Source organism: Mesoplodon bidens (genome assembly GCF_964165515.1).
Source record: "Mesoplodon bidens genome assembly, chromosome: 4".
Lineage (NCBI taxonomy): Eukaryota > Metazoa > Chordata > Mammalia > Artiodactyla > Ziphiidae > Mesoplodon > Mesoplodon bidens.
This window is the reverse complement of record NC_138160.1, coordinates 36,168,960-36,187,937: the sequence shown is the minus strand read 5'-3', so window position 1 is coordinate 36,187,937 and position 18,978 is coordinate 36,168,960. Positions and strand designations below refer to the sequence as shown.

At 38.0% G+C, this 18,978-nt stretch overlaps 1 protein-coding gene across 1 annotated transcript in view; it reads right to left on the bottom strand.

Moving 5' to 3' along the window:
* Window positions 1–6,663: 6,663 nt before the first annotated feature.
* FBXO4 (F-box protein 4) overlaps window positions 6,664–18,978 on the bottom strand; it is a 371,317-nt gene continuing 359,002 nt past the window's right edge. The window contains exon 8 of the mRNA XM_081233546.1: window positions 6,664–6,708. The gene's annotated coding sequence lies outside the window, so the exon portion shown is untranslated. The remainder of the gene's footprint in view (window positions 6,709–18,978) is intronic.

The window sequence follows — 18,978 nt, the reverse complement described above, 5'->3', positions numbered from 1 at the left end:
GATATTTATAGGACATTCCATCCAAAAACAACAGAATACACATATTTCTCAAGTGCTCATGGAACATTCTCCAGGATAGATCATATCTTGGGTCACAAATCAAGCCTTGGTAAATTTAAGAAAATTGAAATTGTATCAAGTGTCTTTTCTGACCACAATGCTATGAGACTAGATATCAATTACAGGAAAAGAGCTGTAAAAAATACAAACACATGGAGGCTAAACAATACACTACTTAATAACAAAGTGATCACTGAAGAAATCAAAGAGGAAATTAAAAAATACCTAGAAACAAATGACAATGGAGACACGACGACCCAAAACCTATGGGATGCAGCAAAAGCAGTTCTAAGAGGGAAGTTTATAGAAATACAATCCCACCTTAAGAAACAGGAAACATCTCGAATAAACAACCTAACCTTGCACCTAAAGCAATTAGAGAAAGAAGAACAAAAACACCCCAAAGTTAGCAGAAGGAAAGAAATCATAAAGATCAGATCAGAAATAAATGAAAAAGAAATGAAGGAAACGATAGCAAAGATCAATAAAACTAAAAGCTGGTTCTTTGAGAAGATAAACAAAATTGATAAACCATTAGCCAGACTCATCAAGAAAAGAAGGGAGAAGACTCAAATCAATAGAATTAGAAATGAAAAAGGAGAAGTAACAACTGACACTGCAGAAATACAAAAGATCATGAGAGATTACTACAAGCAACTCTATGCCCATAAAATGGACAACCTGGAAGAGATGGACAAATTCTTAGAAATGCACAACCTGCCAAGACTGACTCAGGAAGAAATAGAAAATATGAATAGACCAATCACAAGCACTGAAATTGAAACTGTGATTAAAAATCTTCCATCAAACAAAAGCCCAGGACCAGATGGCTTCACAGGCGAATTCTATCAAACATTTAGAGAAGAGCTAACACCCATCCTTCTCAAACTCTTCCAAACAATATCAGAGGAAGGAACACTCCCAAACTCATTCTACGAGGCCACCATCACCTTGATACCAAAACCAGGCAAGGATGTCACAAAGAAAGAAAACTACAGGCCAATATCACTGATGAACATAGATGCAAAAATCCTCAACAAAATACTAGCAAACAGAATCCAACAGCACATTAAAAGGATCATACACCATGATCAAGTGGGGTTTATTCCAGGAATGCAAGGATTCTTCAATATACGCAAATCAATCAATGTGATACACCATATTAACAAGTTGAAGGAGAAAAACCATATGATCATCTCAATAGATGCAGAGAAAGATTTCGACAAAATTCAACACCCATTTATGATAAAAACCCTGCAGAAAGTAGGCATAGAGGGAACTTTCCTCAACATCATAAAGGCCATATATGACAAACCCACAGCCAACATTGTCCTCAATGGTGAAAAACTGAAACCATTTCCACTAAGATCAGGAACAAGACAAGGATGCCCACTCTCACCACTCTTATTCAACATAGTTTTGGAAGTTTTAGCCACAGCAATCAGAGAAGAAAAGGAAATAAAAGGAATCCAAATTGGAAAAGAAGAAGTAAAGCTGTCACTGTTTGCAGATGACATGATACTATACATAGAGAATCCTAAAGATGCTACCGAAAAACTACTAGAACTAATCAATGAATTTGGTAAAGTAGCAGGATACAAAATTAATGCACAGAAATCTCTGGCATTCCTGTACACTAATGATGAAAAATCTGAAAATGAAGTCAAGAAAACACTCCCATTTACCATTGCAACAAAAAGAATAAAATATCTAGGAATAAACCTACCTAAGGAGACAAAAGACCTGTATGCAGAAAATTATAAGACACTGATGAAAGAAATTAAAGATGATACAAATAGATGGAGAGATATACCATGCTCCTGGATTGGAAGAATCAATATTGTGAAAATTACTCTACTACCCAAAGCAATCTACAGATTTAATGCAATCCCTATCAAACTACCACTGGCATTTTTCACAGAACTAGAACAAAAAATTTCAAAATTTGTTTGGAAAAACAAAAGACCCCGAATAGCCAAAGCAATCTTGAGAACGAAAAACGGAGCTGGAGGAATCAGGCTCCCTGACTTCAGACTATACTACAAAGCTACAGTAATCAAGACAGTGTGGTACTGGCATAAAAACAGAAAGATAGATCAGTGGATCAGGATAGAAAGCCCAGAGATAAACCCACGCACATATGGCCAACTTATCTTTGATAAAGGAGGCAGGAATGTACAGTGGAGAAAAGACAGCCTCTTCAATAAGTGGTGCTGGGAGAACTGGACAGGGACATGTAAAAGTTTGAGATTAGATCATTCCCTAACACCATACACAAAAATAAGCTCAAAATGGATTAAAGACTTAAATGTAAGGCCAGAAACTATCAAACTCTTAGAGGAAAACATAGGTAGAACACTCTATGACATAAATCACAGCAAGATCCTTTTGGACCCACCTCCTAGAGAAATGGAAATAAAAACAAAGATAAACAAATGGGACCTAATGAAACTTCAAAGCTTTTGCACAGCAAAGGAAACCATAAACAAGACCAAAAGACAACCCTCAGAGTGGGAGAAAATATTTGCAAATGAAGCAACTGACAAAGGATTAATCTCCAAAATTTATAAACAACTCATGCAGCTCAATAGCAAAAAAACAAACAACCCAATCCAAAAATGGGCAGAAGACTTAAATAGGCATTTCTCCAAAGAAGATATACAGACTGCCAACAAACACATGAAAGAATGCTCAACATCATTAATCATTAGAGAAATGCAATTCAAAACTACAATGAGATAGCATCTCACACCAGTCAGAATGGCCATCATCAAGAAATCTAGAAACAATAAATGCTGGAGAGGGTGTGGAGAAAAGGGAACAGTCTTGCACTGCTGGTGGGAATGTGAATTGGTACAGCCACTATGGAGAACAGTATGGAGGTTCCTTAAAAAACTAAAAATAGAACTACCATATGACCCAGCAATCCCACTACTAGGCATATACCCTGAGAAAACCATAATTCAAAAAGAGACATGTACCAAAATGTTCATTGCAGCTCTATTCACAATAGCCCGGAGATGGAAACAACCTAAGTGTCCATCATCGGATGAATGGATAAAGAAGATGTGGCACATATATACAATGGAATATTACTCAGCCATAAAAAGAAACGAAACTGAGCTATTTGTAATGAGGTGGATAGACCTAGAGTCTGTCATACAGAGTGAAGTAAGTCAGAAAGAGAAAGACAAATACCGTATGCTAACACATATATACGGAATTAAAAAAAAAAAAAAGTCATGAAGGACCTAGGGGCAAAACGGGAATAAAGACACAGACCTACTTGAGAATGGACTTGAGGATATGGGGAGGGGGAAGGGTAAGCTGTGACAAAGCGAAAGAGAGGCATGGACATATATACACTACCAAACGTAAGGTAGATAGATAGTGGGAAGCAGCCACAGAGCACAGGGAGATCAGCTCGGTGCTCTGTGACCGCCTGGAGGGGTGGGATGGGGAGGGTGGGAGGGAGGGAGATGCATGAGGGAAGGGATGTGGGAACAGATGTATATGTATGACTGGTTCACTTTGTTATAAAGCAGAAACTAATTTAAAAAATTAAAAAAAAATAATAATAATAAAAAAACATGCATAAAAGTGTATTTTCTGCTTCTCCCATCTTACTGGGGCTCCCACAAAGCCTCAACATCTTTTAACACCAATGTCCTTCCAGAATTAACCATGTTGTGCATCTCTCTGTCCTGCTCGTCACAACATGACTCTCATTCACTAATTCACAATTTTCCCTGCTCGTCTCTCACATCGAAATTCATTTGTGCTGGGTCCCTTTTATATATTCATATAGTCTTAGCAATGGAAAGACACAACTATCCACCAAAATTAGGAGTTCCTATTATAATAGCTGTGGTCCCTTTTTTTGGTTTCAGTATCCCTTTTATACTCTTAAAAATTATTGAGAACTCCAAAGAGCTTTGGTTTAAGTGGGTTATAGTTATGAAGATTTAACATATTAGAAAATTAAATCTAGACCTATTACATGTTAAGATAAATAACATTTTTATGAGGAATAACTGTGTTTTCCAGAAATTTACAAGAGTGGCACTGTTTAACATATGGATACTCATATCTGCTTCTGTATTCAATCTGTTGTATTATTTCATTCACATAGCCCCTGGAAAACCCCACTGAACACACATGAGAGAATGAGAGTGAAAAAGCCATATGACATCTTATATTTGTATCAGTTTTCTACTACTGCTGTAACAAACTACTACAGACTTAGTGGCTTAGAAAAATTAAAATGTATTATAGTTCTGGGGATCAGAAATACAAAATGGGTGTCTCTGAGCTAAAATCAAGGTGTTGCCAGAGTTGTGTTGCTTCTGAAGGTTCTCGAGGAGAATCTGGTTTCTTTGTCTTTTCCAGCTTTGAGAGGCCCCCAACATTCCTTGGCTATGTCCTCTTTCCATCTTCAAGGTCAGCAATGTTGGGCTCAGTCCTTCTCATACTGCCATCTCTCTGGGCCCCTCTTCAGTTTCCCTCTTCCACTTTTATGGACACTTGTGATTACATTGGACCACCCAGAAAATCCAGCATAGTCTCTTTATTTTAAGGTCCCAGGATTAACACCTTTACTTCGTTATAGTCTTAATTTCCTTTGCCATTAATGTAACACATTATCAGGTTCCTGAAATTAGAACATGGACATCATTGGGAAAGCATCATTCTGCCTACCACAGTATTATTGTTAAATTCATTTTGACCTCATGGATCCCCTGAAAATGTCTCAGGGAACTTCAGGGGTTCCCAGATCCTTCTTTGAGAGCCATTATTCTGTGATACCCCTAATAGGTAGCATGTGCTTGATAAGGTACTTCATAAGGCAGCCTTTTTTAAAGAAGTAAGTAAAATTTTAAACTTTTAAAAAATTTGTCTTCTGTAACTCCCACCCAGTAATGCTCTTCTATTCCTTGGAGCTACAAAGAGTAAATCTACTCCTTCTACAATGTTAACAGATTTTCAAATATTTAAAAAGTATTATTGATTTGTCATTGAGTCATATGAGTTTTCTCTTCATGTTAAACATGGACAGATCCTTCTTAGAAAAGTTATGACAACATCAACAATGATAATATTTGTCCAAACTCTATCTATCTTTCAAGGCTCAGTCTAGTGTCAAATTTTCCATAAACTTCCTCAAATGCCTCTGATAAATTATTTTTGGTTTCTCTGCTCTTCTATTGCTCGTTACAAGAAAATTCATTTATATTCAGGGCTTCTCAGTGTGCTAAGATTGTAGGTTTCTTGAGGGCAAGGACTTTCACTCATTTCTTCTTATATTACACACAGTTTAGTATCTATTGGGGAAGGAGCTCACTAAATGGTCTTGAATGAAAGGATAAAAAATTGGAGCTTGGGTCCCAGCTGGAGCTCGTGTTTACCCATGGTCTTAGGAACACATGGCCTGGTTGAGGGTTCCTTGCAGGAGGCCTGAGAGCAGAGGTTCCTGACGGTGGGGCATTCATCCCAAGGGAAAGGAACATAGGGACACACTCTGATTTGAGGAATTTGTCACAGGTCTGAGGGAGGAATGACTGAGCATAACACAGTATCTGCCACTGGGGCTGTATTGAGTGCTGGGGAGGAAGGACTCAGAATGAAAATGGAAGCACTGTTTCCTGAAAGTCTCTACAAGAATAGGTAATATAGTGCAGCCCCATTCCAAGACCCACATTCTAGTGAGTATCACACGATCACACAGCACACAGCTTCTCTGAGGCACAGACTTCTATCATCACAGCAGGACCTGCTCAAGACTTCTGCCCAAGCTCTCTGAGCAATGGCATCTTTAGCAGAGACAGATTGTTAAAACTCTTTTCCTTGACCAACCCTTCCCTATTTCCCTCACCACTCAGCCCCAGTGACCCCCATTCTGCTCTATGCTTCTAAGAGTTCAACGTTGTTAGGTGCCACATATGAGTGAGATGATGCAGTATTTATCCTTCTCTGTTTGGCTTATTTCACTGGGCATAATGCCCTTGAAGTCCATCTCTTTTGTTGCAAATGACAGGATTTCCTTCTTTTTTAAGGCTGAATAATATTCATATATATTTTTATATATATCACATATTTGACGTCCCTTCATCTGTTGACAGACACTTAGGTTGTTTTCATATCTTGGGTATTGTGAAAAATGCTGCAATGAACATGGGGGTGCAGATGTCTCTTTGAGATACTGATTTTATTTCATTTGGAGTTTCAGATATATAGGATGAATAATTTCTAGAGATCTAATGTGCAGCAGGGTGGCTACAGTTAACAATACTGTATCATATACATGAAATTTGCTAAGAGTAGATCTTGTTCTCAAAAAAAAAAGTAACTACATGAGATGACGGATGTGTTAACCAGCTTGATTGTGGTAAAAAAAAATCATATTGAATACACACATATATCAAAATATCACATTGTATACCCTAAATATGTACAAATTTAACTTGTCAATTATACCTCAATAGAGCTGAGGGAAAAAGCTCTTCAAGAATCAACAGAAATATTAATTTTGATAATATAAATGAGAGCAGAGGCAAAATAGAGCAGCAGTAGCTTCCTTACCTCCTGAGTGAAAGCATTTGCTCCTCTTCTGAACTCAGGCAGGGAGGCCGGTCCTGAGGTGGTCATTCACTGTTATCAGAAATAAAAAGCAACAAGACACCTTGGTGCAGGGAGGAGGGTGAAGCCACCATATGATAGCTCAGGAACTAGTGCTCATCTTGAAAGACACAATCTCTACTGAAGGAATTGGGCTTTGAGTGGGGCATGGAGGCCCTGGAATTGTGGGTAGGGTAGAGCCAGGGGAAAAGTTCTGTTTCGCCTCCTGTTTTTTACCCCCAGAATGGCGTGGCCCATGTTTCATGAACTGCAGCTCCCCATCCTGTCTTGACTTCCTCACAGTTTTACTTCTCAGAGGGAGAACCTTGGTCTCCCCATCTCCCACTCATTTCTGCTATTATAGAAGTCCCTGAAGTGTTGAAATGATTCCCCAGTTGATGAAATCTAGCACTTTGCCATAGGGCTAACACTTAGCTTCTTCTGCAAACACTTGAGTCTGCTCTTATTAGAATCTTTTTTTTTTTCTTGAAATCAGCTCTGCTTACTGTTAACAACTTACAAACAATTCAGATATATTAGTTTCAAACTTACCAGAAAGATACATAGTGTGGAAAAGCAAATAAATATTGTAATTCATTCCTTGTTTGTTCATTAAAGAAATCAGATAAACATGCTGATCTTAGTATTCTGATGGTGTAAGTATATATGTGGCACCAATTTTCATAATGACCCCAAAATTAAGTAATCATGTTCTCATCCAACAATTGTATAACACTCATTTTGTTCCAAAGTTAGAGATATCAATAAAAACACATGCTGCTCTGTGCCAGATGAGAACATAGGTTTTGTTTTCCTACTCTCCACTTCCAGGCATCTGTATCTGCACTCCATCCTAAATTACCGGGGTCTTTACCACTCACTGAGTGCCTCCCATGGCAAGTACTAAGGTGTTCCCGTCCACACTGGCCTTTGCTGTGGTGTAGCTTGTCTTCCAAACTGAACATTGGGTGATGTGCTCTGATATCAGCTGACATGTGGTTAGTCCCACCTGGTTTTCAAACACTGTGACTGAAATGCCACTGTTACTGGCATTGGTGAATAATATCCATGGTCACTGCCATTGTCTTGGGTCACAATGTCATTTAGTGTCCTACTGACACCAGAATCCTGTGGGTTCCCTAACTCATTTCCAACCAGCTTTTTGGTTGCTCTACCTTACTACATTGAGTCAATCTGCCAAGATCTTTTTTTCTGTTATTTATATTTGACCATCCAGGTGCTGTATTGGACTTGAAGCTTGACTCCTAGGCTTGCCTTCTCTCAGGATAGAAGTGTGGGTGAAAAATGTTGCCTGCTATTATCAGTAAATAAAGGATGTTTTGGCCATCAAGCCGTCATCCATTGCAGCCGCCCCCCAACTGTGCATGCTGAGGCGATTCAGAATAGAAAAAAAAAACAGGATACTGGCCCTAGATAGTTAAGGAGCATATCAAAAGAATGATTTCAATGAGCCCAGACTCTTGCATCTTCCCATACACAGATAAGTGCTAAATTCATTAACTTGAGATATCTGGTTTATCTTTAACAGTAATCTTCTGATGTTCTGACTACCTGTTGTTTGTTGCAAAAATTCCTATTTGTCCTGGTTTCTCCCTTTTACCTCCTCAGAGTAATCCCTCAGAGCCATCTGATAGGCTGTCTCCCAGGCTTAAGTCCTCAGTTTGTCTACCAAATAAAACATAATGCTCAACTGTTAGGTTGTGCATTTATTTCAGTCAACAGAAGCTAGGCACAATTACTCTCTGCTGTAAGATTTACCCTTACACCATGAGGGTTTCTGTGGTGTTCAGGAAAATGTGCCTCTCAGATATCTGACATTGGAGAGTATATATTTACCCACAACTCTACCTGTTATGCTCATAAATGCATCACTGTTGTTGAGTGAGGCCACACTTCCCAGGGACTGCTCCCAGTCACTGAGGAGCATGGCCAGGATATGAAGGTCAGGAAACTACCTGGAAGGCAACGGCATTCATCTGATTGGCGACTTTGGCTCAAAGACTTCCTGTAGGCTTTTCCAAAACCTTCTAAGAAATGTACTATAGTCTGCAACCTCTCTCCTTCCGTCCTTTCTCTCCTTCCTTCATAGAACCTTATCACAGTCTGACAACTCGCCTGGCTTCCTCCCCACTTTCTCTCACCAGTGTTTTACCCAATAAATTTCTTTCATGTCTAATCCCATCTTGGCATCTGTTTCTTCAAGTCTAGAACTACAACAATTTAGAACAACTAAAAATTTCATCCTCCTGCCTTATTTCTCAGGGGTACTATATCTAAGATTGAAATCTCAGCCATATCTCTTCCAATTCCCCTCTTCCTACTTTCTAATTGACCTTTTCTTTTAGATGGGAGAATGGCTAACATTATCATTTTGTAAACACTTCAATTTTGTTGTTTATTTTTGAAACTCTAAAATCTAGCTTTTAGCCTTCTTCTTACTTAGAGAAATCAAATATTTGGAATTTCAGAAAACAAAATCTCTAGCCAAACATATCAAACAAAAATCTCTTTTCTTCCCACAACATGTGGCTCTTACTTTTGCTTGCATACCATGTGTTCAACAAAAGTTTATTCAGAAATTCAGTCTATCCCTTGGTTTTAAGATGTGTTCACTCTCCTTTTGTAACAGTGCAATGAAAAAAGCTATCACTGATAATTAAGTAGTGGGAAAAAGGAATTGTGGGAAAAGAACATGAAGGGATAGAAAATAACATATCATTTAGAATAAAAAATCACTAAAGTATGATTTAATATCATTTAGCATCAAAAGACTTTTTATTCTCAGCTAGGCTCCTCCCTTTCTCATGATTTAGGACCCATAAGGAGGGACTGAGAATTCTGTGCTGGAAATAGTTTAGTTATAGGAAAAGATTACATCTATTTTTGCAATATCACACCTATTTATTTTGGGGCATCAGCCCAGAATTTCAAAAATTCTTGTGTACCATGAACTATTACAAACCTTACATGAGAACTGGAGCAAGTCATCTGGAGGTCAGGACTTTGACCCTGGGAGATACGGTGAATGCTAGATAAGCCAGATTTTGACTTTATAAGAGTGGACTAAATAATATTTAGCTTGAAAATATACTGAAGAATGGTTTAAATTCCCCAGAAATAATCAACAGATGTACAAAAAGTGGGGGAAGGGCTCAGTGTCGTGAAAAAATTAGGCTTCTGCCTTGGACTGTGAAGTTGGAAAAGACTTGAAGCCTTTCTTTAAAAGGAATGACTGATTCCAATGATATTAACTCAAAATGCAAAAGAGACAGATCTTGAGGGAGAACATTTCCATGACGACAATTAAGAATTTAGATATATGTATATGTATAAGTGATTCACTTTTCTGTACTGCAGAAACTAACACAACCTTGTAAATCAACTATACTCCAATAAAAATTAATTTTTAAAAAGTTAATTAAAAAAGCCAGGGTTTAAAGCTGTAGTATGCCCTTCTTTCTGGTTTTCTTTTGATAGAAGAATAGAACTTTGGCAGTAATTTTATCATAAAGAGAATAGGCTGAGCAGAAGCTCATGGGGGCCAGAGTTCTTTGGAAGTCAGCGGAAGAGCAGAGGATGGAGCCCAGGTTTTGGGTCAGGTCAGGCTTGGCTGGTGCCTGCTCTCCTCATAGGTCAAGGCCAAGATCTGAGCAGTGACCTGTTCACTGCATGTCAGTAAAGGCCCTGCAGAGTCACACTTACACACAAGGAGGCTTCCAGTGCTCCTGATGCTGGCCCCTACAGGACAAGGGGGTGGTGGGAAGCACTGAGGAGGGAGCAGTGGGACCCTTGGTGGAGGGAGATGAACATTTCATCCAGTATCCAGACCCTGATACAAGAGCTCAGTGAACGGCATGATATTCTAAAGAAACAGATTCTAAAGAGTCATAAACCCCCTCTACCCCTGCTTAGACAGGAAAAATTTAGATGAGAATAAACATTTTTTGTGGTGGGTTATGGAAAAATTGGAAGAGAAAGTTTAGAGTAAATTCTCTTTCTTTTTATATTCTTCCCACCATTTAATGGTGGTGAAGTTTTCCTATAGCCAAGACCATCAGGATGGGAATGACACAGAAAAAACTAAAATTGAAATTCTTATTTCTGAATTCTTATATTGTCTTCTATAACCTACAGCAGAATCAACAGTTTTGAAAGCCCTGACATCAATTTCAAAAGCTAAACAGTTACAAGAGAAAACTATATTTATCTACCTATTTATAAATGTATCATTTCAAAAACTTCTTTAAAGCATTAAAAGCTATAGGCTGATACAGAGATATAGGACACATAATTTACAGTATGAACCACAAAGTCTGAAGAATCCCTTGATTTAGGAGAAAACGTTCCCACCAAGGTGAGAGGAGATGATAGTTCCTTTCTAGACTGGGAGGAGATTATAGAGGAGAACAAGAGAGTTTTAAGTGCCAGTATTAGGCTCTGTTCCATGTTTCTATCCTCTGAAGACATTGAAGCACTGGTGTGTGTGTGTGTGTGTGTGTGTGTGTGTGTGTGTATGAGAGAGAGAGACAGGGAGGAAGGGAGAGAGAGAGAGAGAGAGGGTATGTGTCAGAAGCCTCTGGATGTGTTCGAATCTCTGAAAGCTGATGGGTCTTGTGTCCCATTTTACATCTGAAATTGCAAGTGAAAAGATTATAAGGTTAAGTATGTTTCTCTCCTGGTCCCTTTTTAAAAAAATACATTAATTTAATTTAATTTATTTATTTTTAGCTGCGTTGGGTCTTCGTTGCTGCGCGTGGGCTTTCTCTAGTTGTGGCGAGCAGGGGTTACTCTTTGTTGCGGTGAGCAGGCTTCTCACTGTGGTGGCTTTTAAAAGATGAAGAAACTCTAAAAAGAGTAACAGGTAACATCACTAATACCTTTAAATAGCATAGTTCTTTGTAGTGGGGGCTGTCCTGTGCATCCTGAGATTGTGGGGTGTTTCAAACAGCCCTGATCTCTATTCACTAGGTGACAGTAGCACTGCCCTCTACCCCAAGCTGTGACAATCAAAAACGTCTCCAGCCATTGTCAAATGCCCCTAAGGGGCGAAATCACCCCTAGGAAAGAGCCACTGTCCTTATAGTAAATTAGAGTCAGTTAGATGGCTCTTCTCCATGCTATACGGACCAGGGTATCACAGGCCAGGATGCAGAAAGGGCACTGAGAGCGATGGTGGGGCCAAAACACCAACCTCCCTCTGCTATCATTTTGTCCTGGGTGAGGTCTTTGTTCAGTCTTTGGATTTCTATCAGGATTTTTTAAACAAAATCCAAATCTAAGTATGTGAAAAGGAGAATTATTCCAAACAACAGGATATAAAGAAGACAATGGGTGTGTTTAATGGCCTGAGGTTGGTCAGGTTGCAGCGAGCAAGATGGTTTCATTTAATGACTTATTAGTGGGCTGCAGAAAAACAGTGTCCTAGTCCTAAAACAAAATCTGCAGCTAGACCAGCAAGTAGCTTGAGCCCCAGACATACATAAGTGTCCCAGGCAGAAAATAATAAGTTGAAATTCATTTGGCAAAATATTAGCTAATGCAGTTGAAAAAAAAAAACACACCACAGATATTCTGATGGGAAAATACACCTAGTGAGTAATATTTCCAGAAAAGCACGTGAGTGTGTACACAGGATGAATTCTGCAGTCTGATACCACAATAAGAAAGACTAAATAATTTTTAGACGTGGGAGGCTCACTCCTGGAATTTATTTACTTTGGCTTATTCTAGGTCTGAATAGACGGAAATTAATTGGCAAGCGTTCAAGAGTGAGCCATGACAAAGGTGGGGGAGGAGGTGGATGAAGAAGATAGAATGTGGAGGAGACAGAATATTACCAGGAGCTTCTCCTAAGCACCAACAGTGAATACTATGCCGCATAAACACTTCGTCAGAGATTGATTAATGGTGGAACCATTTAAAGTGACTCATACTCTAGAATGTGGTGGTCATTAACAATGTGTAATCTGCAGTCGACCCACTCAGAAAGTAGCCTTGTCAAGACAGAGCTCTGTAAGAGATACGCTTATCTGCTTTTATTCATTTGGGGCACCAGAATTAATCATAATAGGTAAGGTTCTAAACATTCCCAGGCACTGTCTAATTCATTACCGGGAGGAGGTTCTTTAGACTGAGACTTTAAAGACAACACAATGATACCACACACTATATATATTTTACTGACCTCAACAAAATACTAAGGATCTATATATTGCACAATATCTGTACACGTATATGTATCTATGTATCTATCATCTATCTATGTTTCTATTATCTATCTACCAACCATGTATTTTGATATCTATTTACTAAGGAATTAGAAATAACTCATAACTAGCATGATCAAGAGAATAATTTGCATCCTTGTCTGATGTAGATCCTAGTCTCTGCATCTCATGATGTGTCCCTCCTGAGCAGGATGTGCTGGGCTCTCCGTTTCTTAATGAAGGCCTTTTGGAAAGGCCTTTAGGAAAAGCACACTGAATATAGGCTGTGTTCTTTGGAGGTGAGCTGATAAATTTCCTTATAGCAGAGATTTTAATATGCTTTGGAGATACTGTTTTTTTATGGGAATACACCTGTTAATTTTCTTTCATAAAATTAAATTCATTACACATAACTTTGTTTTTAAAATTATCCTTTTGGAGACATGTATATTCTCTATGTATTAAAAAGTCTCTGACATAAACTAAAATAATTAAATTCTACTAACTTTGTCATTTTTACATCCTCAAAGAACCTCACAAAAAATTATGTGTATCACCTTGAAATGTCACCTCCATATCAAATAGTCAAATAGGAGCCTAGAAAGATTAAATTACTTCCTGCTTTAATACTTTGGTTTATCTTGATAAATACCAACCTGTGCAGTTACCTACGATGGCTCCCTTCTCAGCTGGTAGGGAAAAGAAAGGAGTCCAATAGAGCCTCCTTAGAGCTACTCTCCTCTTCAGCTTCTGATTCCTGTCCTCACCCCTTTTCCTCTCCAACTTTCCCTTCAAACCCTCTTGCTCTGATCTGATTTCTCCAGCTTCTGTACTATCACCTAATCTAAAAAACTAACATTCATTTAATGGTAAATATTAATATAGCCTAATTTCTAATCAATCTGCATAAAAATGTCCTTGGCTTTTCATTAAAAATATTTGCTGTTGGTTCATTGTTTATTGTAACCTATGCCAATCAGGCCTGAAAGTCAACTACTAAAAGGTATTTTGTTTAATCTGCAAAGTGTTTTAGAAATTGGTTAATTGGGGGACAAAACATATTTAAATGAGAAGGAAGGGAGGGATCTACCTACCAGCCAGTGAACTGAAGTTCGGTAGTCTTTCTGCTGGGCAAGGCTGCATGACTTGTTTAGTATTTGAAGATAGGCTGGAATGCTTTAGGTATCAAGGATACCTCTGATGAGAGCACAGGGAAGGCAATCCAAAGAATTGTTAAGGAAGTCAAAAGACCCCAGAATGTGGCTGGTAGAAGGTTCTAAAAAGAGGCTTCTTTGGTGGAATGGCAATATTGCTTTATCATCAGCTAATTTGCTGATGTTGGTCTTATAGAGCTTTGTTTCTCAACTGAATTTTTGAAGTTATTTGTCTTACTTCAACCTGTTCCTAAAATGTTGTAATGTTTGGTCCACCAAGCCGTTTCATTCTGGTATGCCCTCAGAGGTATAATGAGCCCAAGACCCAGGAAATACTGACGTTCTACACCTTATGATTCTTCTGTATTCAGAGACGGTCATCATACTGTGATTATAAAATGAAACGCAAGTCTGTATTGTTATGTGAAGATGAAAACGTGAGTTCTCCTGATCCTATAAGTGAAAGGAGTTTATCCATGTGATTATGCACCAGGCCTACTGCCACAGCCCTGTGCTTGTAATGTTAATGAACACTTTGAGCTTCCATAATCCAACCTTAAACATCCAAGTTATGAGAGAACAGACGTTTCCATGTAAGGGTTGTGTGATTTAAACAATACACTTATTATTTTTATTAGTGATAGCGTTTCCTGCTATCTGAAGGGTTAAGGATGAGAAGTTGCTAGCATTTGGTGGTATTGTTTGTTCCCTTTGACACTTGTGAAAAGAGATGGAATACACAATATAAATGGTTGGTGATGAGACTTGAATTCTGTATCAACATTGTCATCTCTTCTCCAATAAGATTAAAACTGAAGTAGGTGGTACAGTGTGATGGATGTAGAGTAGTTTAATAAAGTGTAGAATTATCTCTTATTGGGGGTACTTAGGATAATTTCCTTTTCCATCTGAATGCCTGTTTAAATTGCCTTCTATACCTAAAATTTTCTTACTAATCTATAGTCATCTTAGCATTTTCAAACCAACAAACATACTCCTTAACTCTTTAATTCAGTGCTACATCTCAGGTTGGGTTTCTGAATCTGTAGCTATGGAAAACTAGGATACATTAATAAAATTATAGCAGTTTGAAAAGAAAAATATCTTTCCAACTTTTTCCAAGACAAAGCAGTACAATTTCATAACTGCAAGGGACCCTAGAAGTATTGAATCCAACATCTTCATTTTAATAGAAGGAATAAGACCTATGGGAATAGAATAATTTGTCTGTCACACAACTTGCTGGCCCTAAAACCTGTGTTTCTTTGTTCTGGGTGCAAAGTTGGTCTCCCTGTGTCGTGGTTCTGGCCTGTGAAAGAATATTCTCATATCACATATCACTGCCAGGTGTACTGATAGCTAAGGAAGGAGCCTCTGCAGAGGCAGAACAGCTTAGTGGGTAAAGTTTGAGTACTAGACTGAGAGGATTCTGGCTTGCAAACATGGCTCTACTGGCTGTTATTTTAGGCAAGTTACTTAACTTCTCTGACCTCAGTTTCCTTATCCATAAAATGGAGTTTATAATCTTGCTAAATCTATAGGTCATTGTAAAGGTCAAACAAGGCTCTGACACATATTATGAACTCAATATGCTTCGGAATAAATATCCTAACTCTGGTTTTGACAACCATGAGTGGAGTTCAGTAATTTTAACATTGAGAGCTTTATCTCTTTATCTTCAGACCACAGAATTCAATAAGCAGAGGGTAAGAAAGATTCAAATCAATTATGACTAACAGACTGGTCTCAGTGTTATGATTTGCCAAACCCAGCTAGCCTGTATAAATTGGAAACCTGAGTCTTTTCCCAGAGATTCAGATCATTTTCACCACAACAATTCCAGGCAGCAGAGCATCTATCTCAACTTGTGACATATCCAGGGATAGAGACTTGAGAGCCCTCTAGTGAGTCCATTTTGGGGGATTTAATCCCCATCTTCTCAGTTTACCTCCCTAAGAAAACAGCAAGAAGAGAAGAAAGTCAAATTTGAATTTACTGAATGTTCGTAGCAATATGTAAAATATATCTTAAGTGTGTGATTTGGGTTTCCCCACATTTGAGTGTGAGTAGTTTATTTAGGAAGTGATCTCAGAAGGCATCAGTAGGGGAGCAGAAAACAAGACAGAAAAGTGAAGAAGAAGCGTTATCAAGCGGGCTATTGCTGTGAACAACTGGGGCTCAACCTCTGTGGAATTAGATGTAAAACACACCAAGATTTATTGTACCTGAAATGTGAAGAAGCTAGGATATTTACCCTTCAACTTCAGGCATCCCTGATTGAGAGCTGTTCCTGGGTGATTTAAGTCCCTGACACTTCCAGCCTGTGCCATACATGGGCTGAGAGAAAGCCATGTGGCAGGATATTGCAGTAGAATGCTGTGGCATAAACTTGATGAATGAGTGAGTATGAACAGAATCTGGGTGATGTCGCTGTAGTATGTCTTATGATAAAACCAATAACCACTGGAAAGCATCTGGCCACAGAATGTGATTCTTGAAACTGAAGAATCTGATATATTTATATAGATATTTATATAGATATATTTATAGATATATAGATATATTTATCTATTTAGATATATTTATCTATTTATTTAGATAATTTAGATAATAATAGATATATTTATCTATTTATTTCTTTGAAGAAATAAAAATAGACCATATTACATCCTTCTTAGAAAAAGCAGGGGAAGGTGGACAAGAGGTGTCCTTTAGCACCTGAGGATGCATATACCTAAGCACACATCCTTTTGATCCCATCTTCATTCCTCATTTCACTAATACTTTTTGGAAATATGGCTTATTAGAAATCATTCTACAGTCATGCTCATAGATTATGTATTTTGCACCTCTTTCCTTCCCATATATCATTATAACAAATTTTGTCATGTTATTACAAACCTTTTGTTAATTAGCATTTGGGTGATATTTTTTGAGGGACACATGTACTATGAAATTGTTATATGGGGAGGGAAGCATGCATTTATAGATTAGGTATCATGCTTAATACTTTGGGATAATTTCCTAAGTAATAATAATAATGAAAACTAATAATGATTAAAAAAAAGAAATCATTCTAAAACACAACAATAGGCCGTTATCTCTGCAGTTCCCATTTTCCACTCGGCACATAGTGACAAGATGTTTATCAAGTTGGTGGAAACATCAACAGCCCCAAACTCGGCTCTTCATTAAGCATCGTATTCTGCAAAAATTCAGTTGATTACTAATTATAAATGGACAGGAGGATAATATAGATAATACTGAAAGAATAACAATATAAGGAAAGTTAGCATGAGTCTAACTCAAAATTCAGAATAAGTTCAAGCTGTTGCTCTGGCATATGTCTTCATTTGGGACCAGAGTGAAGGGTGGGAAATTTCAAAATAACCCAACATGTTTTCTTTTTGTACTTGGAAAGATGTCTAGGGTTTTCTATTCTTTTTCAATTTATGAAATGAGCCCAATTACTTGTGTTCCTGGGATGCATTCACACAACTAAGAATTAAAGCACCATCTTGGGTCCTTCTTTTTCTCTACCCAGGCTCACTAACCTGCTATTTAGGAAAGACACTGATAGCATATATTAAATTTACTTGCATGTCATGACTTGCTCTAACAGCAATGTGATGTTATCTTTATCTTTTTCAGTCAAAGTTTAAAAAAAACCCTGTTAACGAAGTCTTATCAATAATTTTGATGAGACAGAGTATCTATAACCTACTCTGCAGAGGCAGCCTTTGGATAAGAGGTGTACATTAGGACAGCAGCTAAATGCTTGTTGTAGGATCCACAGCTATAGAGGTAAATTAATTTATATTTTGGTATGCCCTGTGATGTAGTAAAAATGGTAAACCCAAACTATTTAAAATTATGTCTAAGAAGGCAGAACATTTGCTCCCATTGGGCATTAGGTGGAAAATCAGGCATCAAGTTGAGTTTGCTCAACACTATGCTTTAGTTGATTGTTTACAGATCAACCACCAGCAAAGTGGAATAGGGACATTGGATTTTGGGGGGTTGCTTTTAATGACTGCAATTAGTTAATGGATTGTTAGTGGACCAGCAATTAAATATCAGATTAATGACTAAACAATCAACTGGGAAATGGTTACATCATTTATTTTAATTTTTAAAAATGGAAGCATTATAAAACAAGTTGGCAAACTATGGCCCATGGACCAAATCCAACCCACCATTGTTTTTCTAAGGTAAGTTTTATTGAAACTCTAGCCATGCTCCTTTACATATTGTTTAGGGCTGTTGTTGCATTACTGTGACAGAATTGAGCAGTTGTGACAGAGACCAAAGCCCCCCAAAGCCTAAAATACTTACTATTTGAGAAAAAGTTTATTCACCTCTTCTACAGAGATGTGACAATTATTTTGTACAACATATGCTTGTAGACTGCTACCTAAAGAGACCAAGGATGTGGATTTCATTGCTATGTGCACATGTTAATATTACCTTATCATGCTGACTCTAATTTGCCCTCTTTCTACTCAGCTCATGGCAGAGGGAGGATACTATTTCTCCTAAAACAAACAGACAAACAGTCAAATAGCAAAAGGTCTTCTGATGAATCCCAGTCCCTTCTGATGTACATCAGGGAATATTAACTTTGTTCTGTCACGAACAGTCTTCCATTCTATGTTGAGCAAATTGTTACTCTAATATACTGGTTCACAAACTCCAGTGTATATCAGAATTATCCAGAGAGCTTTTTAGAATGAAGACTGCTGGGCTTAATCCCTCCTTTCCTCCTAGTTGCTGATGCGGTGGATCTAGGGTGGGTCTTAAGAATCTGCATTTCTAAAAAGTTTCCCAAGTGATGCTGATGCTGCTGGTCTAGAGATCACTTTAAGATCCACTGCTGGAATACACTGAGGCTGATTAATTTCTGTTCCTCTCCTATATAGGCA